The 12,358-nt window shown below is 46.8% G+C and overlaps 1 protein-coding gene across 1 annotated transcript in view; it reads left to right on the top strand.

Moving 5' to 3' along the window:
• Window positions 1-12,358, top strand: part of vipr2 (vasoactive intestinal peptide receptor 2) — a 298,909-nt gene that overhangs the window by 71,461 nt on the left and 215,090 nt on the right. The gene's annotated exons all lie outside the window — the stretch shown is intronic.

The raw sequence follows: 12,358 nt of genomic DNA, 5'->3' as shown, positions 1-12,358 counted from the left end.
AATGAATTTGCAATACTGGATTGCTTAGCCATAGTGTGCACACATTGGTCCATGTTTGTGTAATAAAGCCGTAGTCTTGCCATACTTTCCTATGGCAGTGTCACTGTTGCAGAGGAGTATGGCTAAGACTTCTTCTCCGATAGCATGGAGCCAATTTTGCCTCATCCTATAGGGGAAGTAGAAGAGAGTGGCAGTGGGATTTAGGACCATACCCGAGGAAATGAAATGCAAAAATAACACTGGAGCAGTCAGAATATGACAGAAGAGCAAAGAAAGATACAGAAATTATAAATTGAAACGAAGACAGTAGTGAAGAAGAATTTGACAATTAAAACTAAACAAGTGAATAATAATGTGAATACACACTAAACACAGAGAGAAGGGAAAGGCAAAGAGCAAGTGAAGGGAATAAACGACTAACAAGCAAATAAATCAAATGTAACAAAGACATTGAAAGACGAAAACTGTAAAGCGAGCAAGAGAAAAAAAGGGATGTTAAAGGTACTTAAAATGAAAACAGTAACATGGCACAGAAGGGCACAGCTTGATTCTTGAGCTTTGACCCTCATTATCATCCTATCTCCTGGTGTGTAAGATATTGCTTTTGGTGAGATAGGAAGGTTAGGGAAGCTGGCCGGGCAAATTTCTGACCCAACCCTTTTGAGTGCCGCGGATTGACTGGATTGAGATGACCAATAGATTTAGTAAGACACATACGTTAAACCATCAAAGCACCGTCACAAAGGGGAGAGGTAGAAATGACTCTGAGTGGTATTTTTAACCAAAACAGGAAGTGCTGGAAAGTCACACCAAGTCTGTCAGCATCTGTTTGAAGAAAAAGCAGGTTAATGTTTCAAGTGTACACACTTGACCAGAATGGAAGCTCTCTGGTGAAGGATCTGCACTTGCAACATGAACCTGTCTTTCTCTTTCCTGATGCCGAATGACCTGCTGTCTATTGCTACCATTTTGTATTTTTATTTAAGATGTCCGACATTGGCAGTTTTTTTTCCTGATCTTATTGTTGTTGTTAGCATCGTGGTTAACAGACTTGCGTAAAATGTCTACATCTTAAACATGTTAACGACTTCATTACAATAACGCACACGACAATTCCACACAAGTGTGTGAAGCAAGATGCTTTAATATGCAAATTGGGGTCCTACACACATGTTGTAGGACCCTGTTTGCAACGTTCAGGTAGAAATTGGCCTAGCCTGCACTGTGCACACACTGTCCGTTTGCACCAGCTGGTGAGCAGCCTAACCAGTGGTCCTTACGTGAAGGAAGCTCAAGTAAAGGCACAGAAATTTTTGGAGGAGAATATTTATGGGGTCACCACCACCTTCTCAAGAGCAATTAGGGATGGGCAATAAATGCTGGCCTCGCCAGCAACGCCCACATCCCATAAATGAATTAAAAAAAAGAGGAGCAGGAATGCTCCTCACGGCTCCACAAAAATACTGCGGCCCATTGCCGGCCTGTGCTCGACACTGCCCCCCACCCTCCGCACTCCAGGACGATTCTCTCCTGGGAGTTGGCCATTCACTACTCTCCTATAACCAGTCAGCTGCAGCCTCTTTGTGCCCCACGGCATTCAAAGGAGGCCAGAACCTGAAAATGGTTCGGGTCTCCTAATACCGGCATTGGACAGGCAGCGAGGCCTCTCCACCGACTTCACGCCCGTTTCAAGCGCAAGTCAAAAATCTTCCCCCATATCCCTCAGGATCCTTGGAAATATCCCATGAGGTCCCAGCATCTTGTCCTCCTTTAGCTTAATTAACTCCTCTAATATTTCACTTTTATTTATTATTATATTGCTCATCTCACTTTTAACCAATTCAGGATTTACCTTCTTTTCAACACCCTAAACAGAAGTGTATGTAAAGCCATTCTGCAGAGTGAGAGTTGTTTCACATATGCTGGAGTGCTTGGGTAAGGAAACCCTCATCCATGCCTTTGTTATCTCTAGACTTGACTATTCCAACGTACCCTGGCTGGCCTCCCACATTCCACCCTACGTAAATTTGAGGTCATCCAAAACTCGGCTGCCCGTGTCCTAACTCATACCAAGTCCATCACTCCTGTGCTCGCTGACCTATATTGGCTCCCGGTTAAGCAACTCCTCAATTTCAAAATTCTCATCCTTGTTTTCAAATCTCTCCATGGCCTCACCCCCTCCCTAGTCATAGAATCATAGAGTCATAGAGTTATACAGCACAGAAAGAGGCCCATCGCGTCCACGCCGGCCATCAAGCCCTGTCTAATCTAATCCCATTTTCCAGCATTTGGTCCGTAGCCTTGTATGCTATGGTATTTCAAGTGCTCATCCAAATGCTTCTTGAATGTTGTGAGGGTTCCTGCCTCTACCACCCTTTCAGGCAGTGAGTTCCAGATTCCAACCACCCTCTGGGTGAAAAAGTTCTTCCTCAAATCCCCTCTAAACCTCCTGCCCCTTACCTTGAATCTATGCCCCCTTGTTATTGACCCCTCTACTAAGGGAAAAAGTTCCTTTCTATCTACCCTATCTATGCCCCTCATAATTTTGTACACCTCAATCATGTCCCCCCTCAGCCTTCTCTGCTCCAAGGAAAACAACCCCAGCCTGTCCAGTCTTTCTTCATAGCTGAAGCGCTCCAGCCCAGGTAACATCCTGGTGAATCTCCTCTGCACCCTCTCCAAAGCAATCACATCCTTCCTATAGTGTGGCGACCAGAACTGCACACAGTATTCCAGCTGTGGCCTAACCAGCATTTTGTACAGCTCCATCATAACCTCCCTGCTCTTATATTCTATGCCTCGGTTAATGAAGGCAAGTATCCCATATGCCTTTTTAACCACCTTATCCACCTGTTCTGCTGCCTTCATGGATCTATGTACATGCACACCAAGGTCCCTTTGATCCTCTGTCTTTCCTAGGGTCTTACCATTCATTGTGTATTCCCTTGCCTTGTTAGTCCCTCCAAAATGCATCACCTCACACTTTTCAGGGTTAAATTCCATTTGCCACTGTTCCGCCCATCTGACCAACCCATCTATATCGTCCTGCAGACTGAGGCTACCCTCCTCGCTATTTACCACCCCACCAATTTTCATGTCATCTGCGAACTTACTGATCATACCTTTTACATTCACATCCAAATCATTAATGTAGACCACAAACAGCAAGGGACCCAGCACCGATCCCTGCGGTACCCCACTGGACACAGGTTTCCAGTCACAAAAACAACCTTCAACCATCACCCTCTGCCTTCTGCCACTAAGCCAGTTTTGGATCCAATGTGCCAAGGCACCCTGGATCCCATGGGCTCTTACCTTCTTGACCAGTCTCCTATGCGGGACTTTATCGAAAGCCTTACTGAAATCCATGTATACCACATCCACTGACTACCCTCATCCACACACCTAGTCACCCCCTCGAAAAATTCAATCAAATTGGTCAGACATGATCTTCCCTTGACAAAGCCATGCTGACTATCCCTGATTAATCCTTGTCTCTCCAAGTGGAGACTAATTCTGTCCCTCAGAATTTTTTCCAATAATTTCCCTACCACTGATGTTAGGCTCACTGGCCTGTAATTCCCTGGTTTATCCCTACTACCCTTCTTGAATAATGGTACTACGTTAGCTGTTCTCCAGTCCTCTGGCACCTCCCCTGTGGCCAGAGAGGTTCTGAAAATTTGTGTCAGAGTCCCTGCAATCTCCTCCTTTGCCTCACACAGCAGCCAGGGATACATCTCGTCCGGGCCTGGGGATTTATCCACTTTTAAGCCTGCTAAAGCCGCTAGTACCTCCTCCCTCTCGATGCTAATATGTTCAAGTATATCGCAGTCCCCCTGCCCGATTTCTATGTCCACATCGTCCTTCTCCATAGTGAACATAGATGCAAAAATTCATTTAAAACCCCACCTACATCTTCTGGCTCCACACACAGATTGCCACTTTGGTCCCTAATGGGCCCTACTCTTTCCCTAGTTATCCTCTTGCCCTTAATATACTTATAAAACATCTTAGGATTTTCCTTTATTTCATGGCCCCTCCTCGCTCTCCTAATTTTTTTTTTAAGTGTCCCCCTGCACTTTTTATACTCCTCTAGGGCTTCCTCTGTCTTTAGTCCTTTGTATCTGCCAAAAGCCCCCCTTTTTTTCCTAATCCATTCTCGTATATCCCTTGACATCCAAGGTTCCCTGGGCTTGTTGGTCCCACCCTTGACCTTTACGGGAACATGTTGCCATTGTACTCTCTCAGTTTCCTTTCTGAAAGACTCCTATTGCTCCGATGTGGATTTTCCTACAAGTAGCTGATCCCAGTCCACTTTGGCCAGATCCTGCCTCATCATATTAAAATCGGCCTTCCCCCAATTTAGAACCTTTATTTCTGGTCCACCTCTGTCCTTTTACATGACTGTTGTGTCCGTGTATAATAAGACACAGACTGCGGAGAACGGTACAGCAGGTATTTACTCAACGTGGCTCACAGTGGAACTGATCTGTACAGATTACTACTCAGGGTTATATACAGGTGTGGTCACTGCCGGTACTGCAGTATACATGAGCTGTAAAAGATAGCTCCCCACTTAAAGGTATATACATTACAATTCCTCCCCTTTTAGATTAACAGTACCATAACACTCATTTAACAATTAAATATCAAACTAATTACAATTAACACTTTTAACATGCAACATTAGCTGAAAATAGTCTATTTATATATTCAGTCTTTGGGGAGGCTTCCTGATCCTTTCTGGGTAGCGCCTTTCCCGAGTGTCTTGCTCTTGGTGTGGAGGCGATTCTGGCCCCCTGTCGTCGGTTGGTTCATCAGCTTCCGATGCTACTGTTTCTGGGGTAGATGCGACCTGTACATCAGGTTCATCACCAGGTACGTATGGGCGAGGCATGGGGTTGACTTGTTCCTGTGACTCTAGGATCTGGTCAGCATGGCGTATCACAATGCTCTCCCCAACGTCCACTGTGTACATTATTGGGCCCTGCCGTGTGCATATCGTTCCTGGCTGCCATTTTTCTGTTCGGTTGCCCTACATTGAAGCTCCTTGTTGGCTTCTCATGGATGTGCTGGAATTGCTTACTCTCAACACCTCTTCGTACGTTTGGTCTGAGCAAATCCAGGCGAGATCTTAACCTTCGGTTAAAGAACATCATGGCTGGGGCCTGGTTGGTGACTGCATGTGTCGCATTCCGGTAGGCGAACAGGAAATTGTCCACCTTGTGCTGCAGCGGAATGTTGTCATTGTACATAGCCTTTATTGCCTTCTTAAAGGTTTGTACGAACCTCTCAGCCAATCCATTTGTGGCTGGATGATACGGGGCGGATGTGTAATGCCTTAGCCCATTCTTTTTCAAGAACCTCCGGAACTCTTCGGACAGAAACTGTGGTCCGTTGTCGGAGCAAATCTGTTCTGGCAAGCCATTCCTGGCAAAAATGGTCCGTAGGACTGCAATAGTTTTCTCCGTGGTGGTGGAGGACATTTTGATGACCTCAGGCCATTTCGAGTGCGCATCCACGGCTATTAAAAACATTGAGTCCATGAATGGACCAGCAAAATCAATATGCACCCGTTGCCATGGAGATGAAGGCCACTCCCATGGGTGTAGAGGGGCCTGTGGTGGTGCATTTTGGACTTTCTGGCATCCTGAGCAACTCTTGGTCAGGTCCTCGATTTGTTTATCGATTCCCGGCCACCACACATAAGCCCTGGCTAGGCTTTTCATTTTTACCCCTCCCAGATGACCCTCGTGAAGCTCATTGAGCACTCTATCCCTTAACTTGGGTGGAATTACCACTCGGGACCCACACATCAAGGTCCCCCGGCACACTGACAGCTGTTCTCTCCTTGTCGAGAATGCTGGCAACAGTGAGTCGCCATGTACTGGCCACCCCTTCACCGTCAAATCATATACCCGAGACAGTGTCGGGTCATTTCGGGTTTCCTTTTCGATACAAGCGTTAGTTACCGGTAGGTATTCAACTATAGTCGAATGGAATATTTCGACAGGATCCACTGCTGGTGCTTCCTCCGCAGTAGGCAGTGGCAGGCGTGATAGCCAATCAGCATTTCCATGCTGTTTCGTGCCCTTATATTCAATCTCATAGTGGTGCGCCCCTAGAAAAAGTGACCATCTTTGTAGTCATTGCGCAGTCATCACCGGAACGCCCTTCTTCGGATTAAAAATGGAGACAAGAGGCTGGTGATCCGTCAGCAAGGTGAATTTCTGCCCGTGCAGATAGTGATTGAACTTTTTCACTCCCCACACTAGGCTGAGGGCCTCCCTGTCAATCTGGGCGTAGTTACACTCGGCTGAGGTTAGTGATCGTGACGCAAAGGCTATTGGCCTCTCTGAGCCGTCCGAGAATTTGTGCAACAGCACCGCTCCAATGCCGTAGGGTGACGCATCACATGCCAACCGAATTGGTAATGCTGGGTTGTAATGGGCCAATACATCTTTCGATGTGATTAGTGTTTTGCTCTTCTGGAAAGCTCGTCTACATTCGTCACTCCACTTCCATGGCACCCCAGTTTGCAGTAGGGTGTTCAGTGGGTGTAGTATTGTAGACAAATTTGGCAAGAACTTATGGTAGTAGTTTACCAGCCCGAGGAACGACCTCAGTTGTGACACATTTTCCAGTGCTGGAGCCTTGACTACTGCCTCAATCTTCTCTGGGGACTTATGTAACCCCTCTTTATCGATAACGTGGCCACAATACGAGATCTGTTTTCTAAAAAACTCGCATTTGGGGCGGTTAGCTCGGAGCCCATATTCCTGCAATCTAGTGAGCACCTGCTCCAGGTTGGCAAGGTGATCACTGTCATTTTCGCCCGTGACCAGGATGTCGTCCAAATAACACTGGGTCCCTGGGATCCCTTGCAGGACTTGTTCCATTGCCCTCTGCCAAATAGCCGGAGCTGATGCTACCCCGAATACCAGCCGGTTGTATTGGTAGAGACCTTTATGGGTGTTGATTGTGAGGTATTTCTTTGATGCTTCTTCTACCTCCATTTGCAGATACGCCTGGGCCAGATCAATCTTAGTGAAGCATTTCCCTCCAGATAGCGAGGCGAAAATATCTTCAATCCGCGGAAGTGGATATTGTACGGTGTGAAGGACCGGGTTCACTGTTACCTTAAAGTCCCCACAGATGCGAACCTTCCTTGGTTCCCCAGGCGTGCTGCTCAACGACTTTTTCATCACAGGGATGATGGGTGTAGCCCACTCGCTCCAGTCTACCTTGGACAGTACACCTGAACGTTCCAGACACTCCAGCTCTGCTTCGACGGCTGGGCGGATCGCATAAGGTACCGGTCTGGCCTTAAAAAATTTTGGGCTTGCGTTTTCTTCAATTTTAATCGTCGCTGTCATGCCTTTTAGTGTTCCGAGTCCTTGCTGGAACACTTCTTTCGCGTCAGTTAGGATCTTTGACAGTCGCCCAGGTGTGACGTCGTCATCCTTTTTGTCAGCCACAGTCAGTGCCTGTATGGAATGCCAATCCAGTTGTATTTTCCGGATCCATTCACGTCCCAGTAATGGTGGTCCTCCATCTTGTAATACATACAGGTCTAGTTTTGATGTTTCCTTACCGTTATATATAACGGTCACCCTTATTTTTCCTTTGGGGTAGACTTTTTGCCCCGTGTACGTCTTCAAAATAATTTTTGTGTCTCTCAAGGGTATGTGTGAGAATAGCCGCTCGTAGTCCCATCGGTTTATGACTGTTAGGGCTGACCCTGTGTCCAATTCCATCTTTACCTGGACTCCTGCTATCTTGAGAGTGACCCAAATGGTTCGGTGATCCTCCATTGTGATCACATTATGCAGTTTCAGACAACTCAGCTCCCTGCTTTCGGAGTCGTTATCACTCTTTTGTTCGTCTGAACTATTCTCCGTCATCTTATGTACCTTCTTGTACTTTTCTTTGGTAGGTTTCTTATTGCTGGTTTTCTTTCCCGACCTGCAGACTCGTGCTATGTGTCCTACTTTTCCACACTGTCTGCACACTTTGTCTTTGAACCAGCAATCATTCTGGTCATGTGTTGTTCTGCCGCAGCGATAGCACTTCTCTGTTCCATATGACATTTCGTTTGTGCCATATTCTTGCGGTCTCTGTTGTATCTCTGCAGCGCCCCGTGCTGCTGCTTCATATGATACCGCAATGCTGAAAGCCTTTTCCAGCGTAAGGTGCTTTTCAGATAAAAGCCGTTTCTGGGTTCCTTCACTTTGAAGCCCACACACAAACTTGTCCCTTAAGGTATTGGCCAGTCCCGCTCCAAACTGGCAGTGTTTCGATAGTTTGCGCAGTTCTGTTAAATAATCAGCATTGCTTTCATCCTTATGCTGGTTCCGCTTGTGAAACTTGAATCTTTCTGCTATCAGCAGCGGTGTGGGGTTTAAATGTTCCTTTAGTATTGTTACTATGTCTTCAAAACTCTTCTCCATTGGCTTTGTTGGGGTTACTAGATTTCGTAATAAACCATACGTCTTTGCACCCATTAAATTTAACAATACCGACGCTTTCTTGTCATCTGACACCTCATTTGCCTTGCAGTACACCTCTATTTGTTCGACATATGTAGTCCAATCTTCGACTTCATTGTCAAATGCGGTGATACTGCCACTCTTCGGCATTTTGGGTGTGGTTTAAAATGGCGTCTCCCAATGGCTTAAAATGGCGTCTCCCGCGCTTTCCTTCCTCCCCCGCTGCTGCCAACGCCGCTCCCGGCGGTTCTCGTGGCAATGGCGGCGCCCTGTAGGTTTCGCCCGCTTCTCCTGCGCTGCTGCCAACGCCGCTCTCGGCGGTCCTCGTGGCAATGACGGTGTCTCGCGGGTTTCTGCGCGTCTCTCTCTCCCTCTCTCCGATGCTGCTCGGCCCCTGAACACCGGCTGCGCCCTGTGCGCTCTGCCGTCTCTCTCTCTCCCCCATCGACGCTGCTCGGCCCTTTGCTGTGCCGCTCGGTCGGGCTCTAGCCCGCCGCTGTCCGGGAAGGGTCTGCGCACTACCTGTTGCCAGCCCGCTTCGCTGGATCACCTCGACTGGAAAGCCAAGCCTGGCTCTCGACAGCCTCCCCCGCAATTTTCGAGTCTCTGCTGGATGACTGGGCGGTTGCCCATGGTCGACGCCCGAGTCTCTGGTCTTGACCTCCAATCCACTGATCTCCAGGAACGAATCCCCGGGAGGTGATGCAGAGTTGCAGGTTGGTTCGAACTTGCCTCGTCGTCAATGTTGTGTCCGTGTATAATAAGACACAGACTGCGGAGAATGGTACAACAGGTGTTTACTCAACGTGGCTCACAGTGGAACTGATCTGTACAGATTACTACTCAGGGTTATATACAGGTGTGGTCACTGCCAGTACTGCAGTATACATGAGCTGTAAAAGATAGTTCCCCACTTACAGGTATATACATTACAATGACTACCTTAAATCTCACCGAATTATGGTCACTGTCACCAAAGTGCTCACCTACTAACACTTCTACCACTTGCCCGGCCACATTCCCCAGAATTAGGTCCAGTACCGCCCCCTCTCTTGTAGGACTTTCTACATGCTGGCTCAAAAAGCTCTCCTGGATGCACTTTAAGAATTCTACACCCTCTAAGCCTTTCACACTCTGACTATCCCAGTTAATATTGGGGAAGTTGAAATCTCTCACTATTATTACCCTATTATTTGCACATTTCTCTGAGATTTGCCTACATATCTGTTCCTCTATCTCCCCCTGACTGTTTGGGGGCCTATAGTACACTCCCAGCAAAGTGCTTGCCCCCTTTTTGTTTTTAAGTTCTACCCATATGGCCTCATTAGAGGAACCTGTTAATATATCATCCCTCCTTACAGCAGTAATTGACTCCTTAATTAATATTGCAACACCCCCTCCTCTTTTACCCCTCCCCTCTGTCTCACCTGAAGATTCTATACCCCGGAATATTGAGCTGCCAGTCTTGCCCCTCCCTCAACCATGTCTCCGTGATAGCAACAATATCATACTCCCATGTGTTCATCAACACCTTCAGTTCATCCACCTTATTCGCAAGACTCCTTGCATTAAAATAAATGCCATCCAGCCTTGCCCTACTCCCTTGTGCCGTTACATAGCTCTGTAATCTCCCTATCTCTGTAATCTCCTCCAGCCCCACAATCCCCCGAGATATCTGTGCTCCTCTAATTCTGCCCTCTTGAGCATCCCTGATTATAATTGTTCAACCATTGGTGGCCGTGCCTTCTGTTGCCTAGGCCCTAAGCTCTGGAATTCCCTGCCTAAAGCTCTCCACCTCGCTACCTCTCTTTCCTCCTTTAAGACACTCCTTAAATCCTACCTCTTTGACTAAGCTTTTAGTCATCTGCCCTAATTTCTCCTTATATGGCTCGGTGTCAAATTTTTTTGTCTTATAATACTCCTGTGAAGTGCCTTGGGACGTTTTACTATGTTAAAGGTGCTATATAAATACAAGTTGTTGTTGTTGTTAGAAACTACCCTTTAAATGCTGGGGAATTTATTGCTTTCACAATAAAACATGGGGTTCATTCTCACAGGGTTTATGGATCACTTCCGAACATTGCTATAAGATGAGTATATACTTTATTAGAATATAATTGGAAATTTTACATGCACAAGTCATCAGATACAGAACAACATATCAGGATGTTCTCAGCACTTCAACGCTGGACTTCAAAACTTTTGCCAACCTTTTTTTTATAGTCTATAAACAATTCAAAAAAAAATACACATTGGAATAACAGACTGCAGGAGGCTAACTTAAAATACTATCGCTTTCTATTAATGGGGATCTGCTTAACCGCTAAGGACACCATGCAGCAGAGGGAAAATAGGACCCCCTGAGCACTTTGGCAACTAATAAGATTATCACACGTGCAGTTGTCTCATGGGGTCGTCCAGGTTCAAACCTGCAGATGAACAGAGGTGTGATTACGATTGTTAGAACAACTGAAGTCTTAGTCATTCAGAACTATCTATGCGATCACTTTGGCCATTCATTCATCTAAACAGCATGGCCTCGAAATTTGGCTCAGTAACGCCCTGTTTTTCAGCGCTCCAGGTGCCGTTTTGTGTCCAAAATGGCGTCCGCCTCCACACACTTCTGGTGCGGGCCGCGCCGGATGGCATTTTGGTGAGGTCGTTAACTCGGGTACTGGGAGCATGAACCGGAAGTATGCAGCATAGGCAGATCGTGATGTCACTCGTGTTCCCTGCAGCACTGCATCCAGATCTTCGGGGTTACACTGCTGGCATTGACCGTGACGGCTGTCTGCTCCCACTGCCTTCTCAGAGTTTGTCTGGAGGGCTTTCTGTCACTCTGTGGATAAAGGACCTCTCTCCTTCTGTCCATCTCCTGCACCAAGGCCTCCAGTGCTGCATCGGAAAACCTTTGAACCCGCGCTCTCCCCTGTTGTGTCATTAGTGCGTCTTTTTCCCGCTCAGAAAGTCTTCCCCAGCCACTTACAGCACCTGCTCCAGTCAGAATGCGCCTCCCCTTTAAGAGGTGCAGGCTGGCTTTAAGTAGTGCAGGCTAGCTTTAAGTGGTGCAAGCCTCGCACGAACTAGGGCATGCTGAAGCATGCAGCCACTCAACAGCGTGTTCAGCCCTGGGCTGTATGCTACTATCATGTAAATTACCAGACAGCAGGAGGTTTACATGCTGCCTGCATCAGACTCAGCAGGCACGGGTTAATCGCGTTTTCGAGGTCTATCAAATTTAGCCCCCTAAATTTCCTACAGTACTAGGGTTCCTGCACCAAACGGTTGCTCCTAGCTCAGAAGTTCTAGTGATGAAATCATATATTGTGAGGCACTGCACAGCCGTCACTTTGAATGTACCATCCATTTTATTCAGTGATATCTCTTATTCTGTGTAAAGTTCCTATTCTATGATACAATAGAAAACACTCAATTTTCTATTGAGCTGCACCTGTCAGAGCAATCATGCAGGTTCTATGTTGTGTGAATAGAATTTGGACTTTAGGTCCTTCAAGAATAATTTTGATCCCTGCCTGTTTGCTACTTGAGGCAAATTCATCACTATTGGAAGAGGTGGGGCACTTCAGACTGTTTCCAACTCAAGCGTTTAATGTAATATCATGTGCAATGCTTCAATGTGAATGTATGTTTACAGTTGGGGTTGTGTGTATATACTGGGATCATTTCACACCAGTCTGTTTGCAAACTCAAAATTTTACTGTTAAAATATGTTTAGTTTTAGATTACGAACCTCGGTGGGTCCGTGGCGGGCGATGTCGGTGGCGGATCCCGACCCCGCTGCTCTCTCCATCCCAGCCTCCGAAATAAATTTCCCCTGATTTGGCTTGTTAAGCCCGCTCAGCGTGTTT

This window comes from Somniosus microcephalus, chromosome 5, assembly GCF_052327205.1.
Source record: "Somniosus microcephalus isolate GS21.2 chromosome 5, FLI_Smic_1.0, whole genome shotgun sequence".
NCBI lineage: Eukaryota > Metazoa > Chordata > Chondrichthyes > Squaliformes > Somniosidae > Somniosus > Somniosus microcephalus.
Note: the sequence above shows the minus strand (reverse complement) of the source record. Positions and strands in the feature narration are given on the sequence as shown.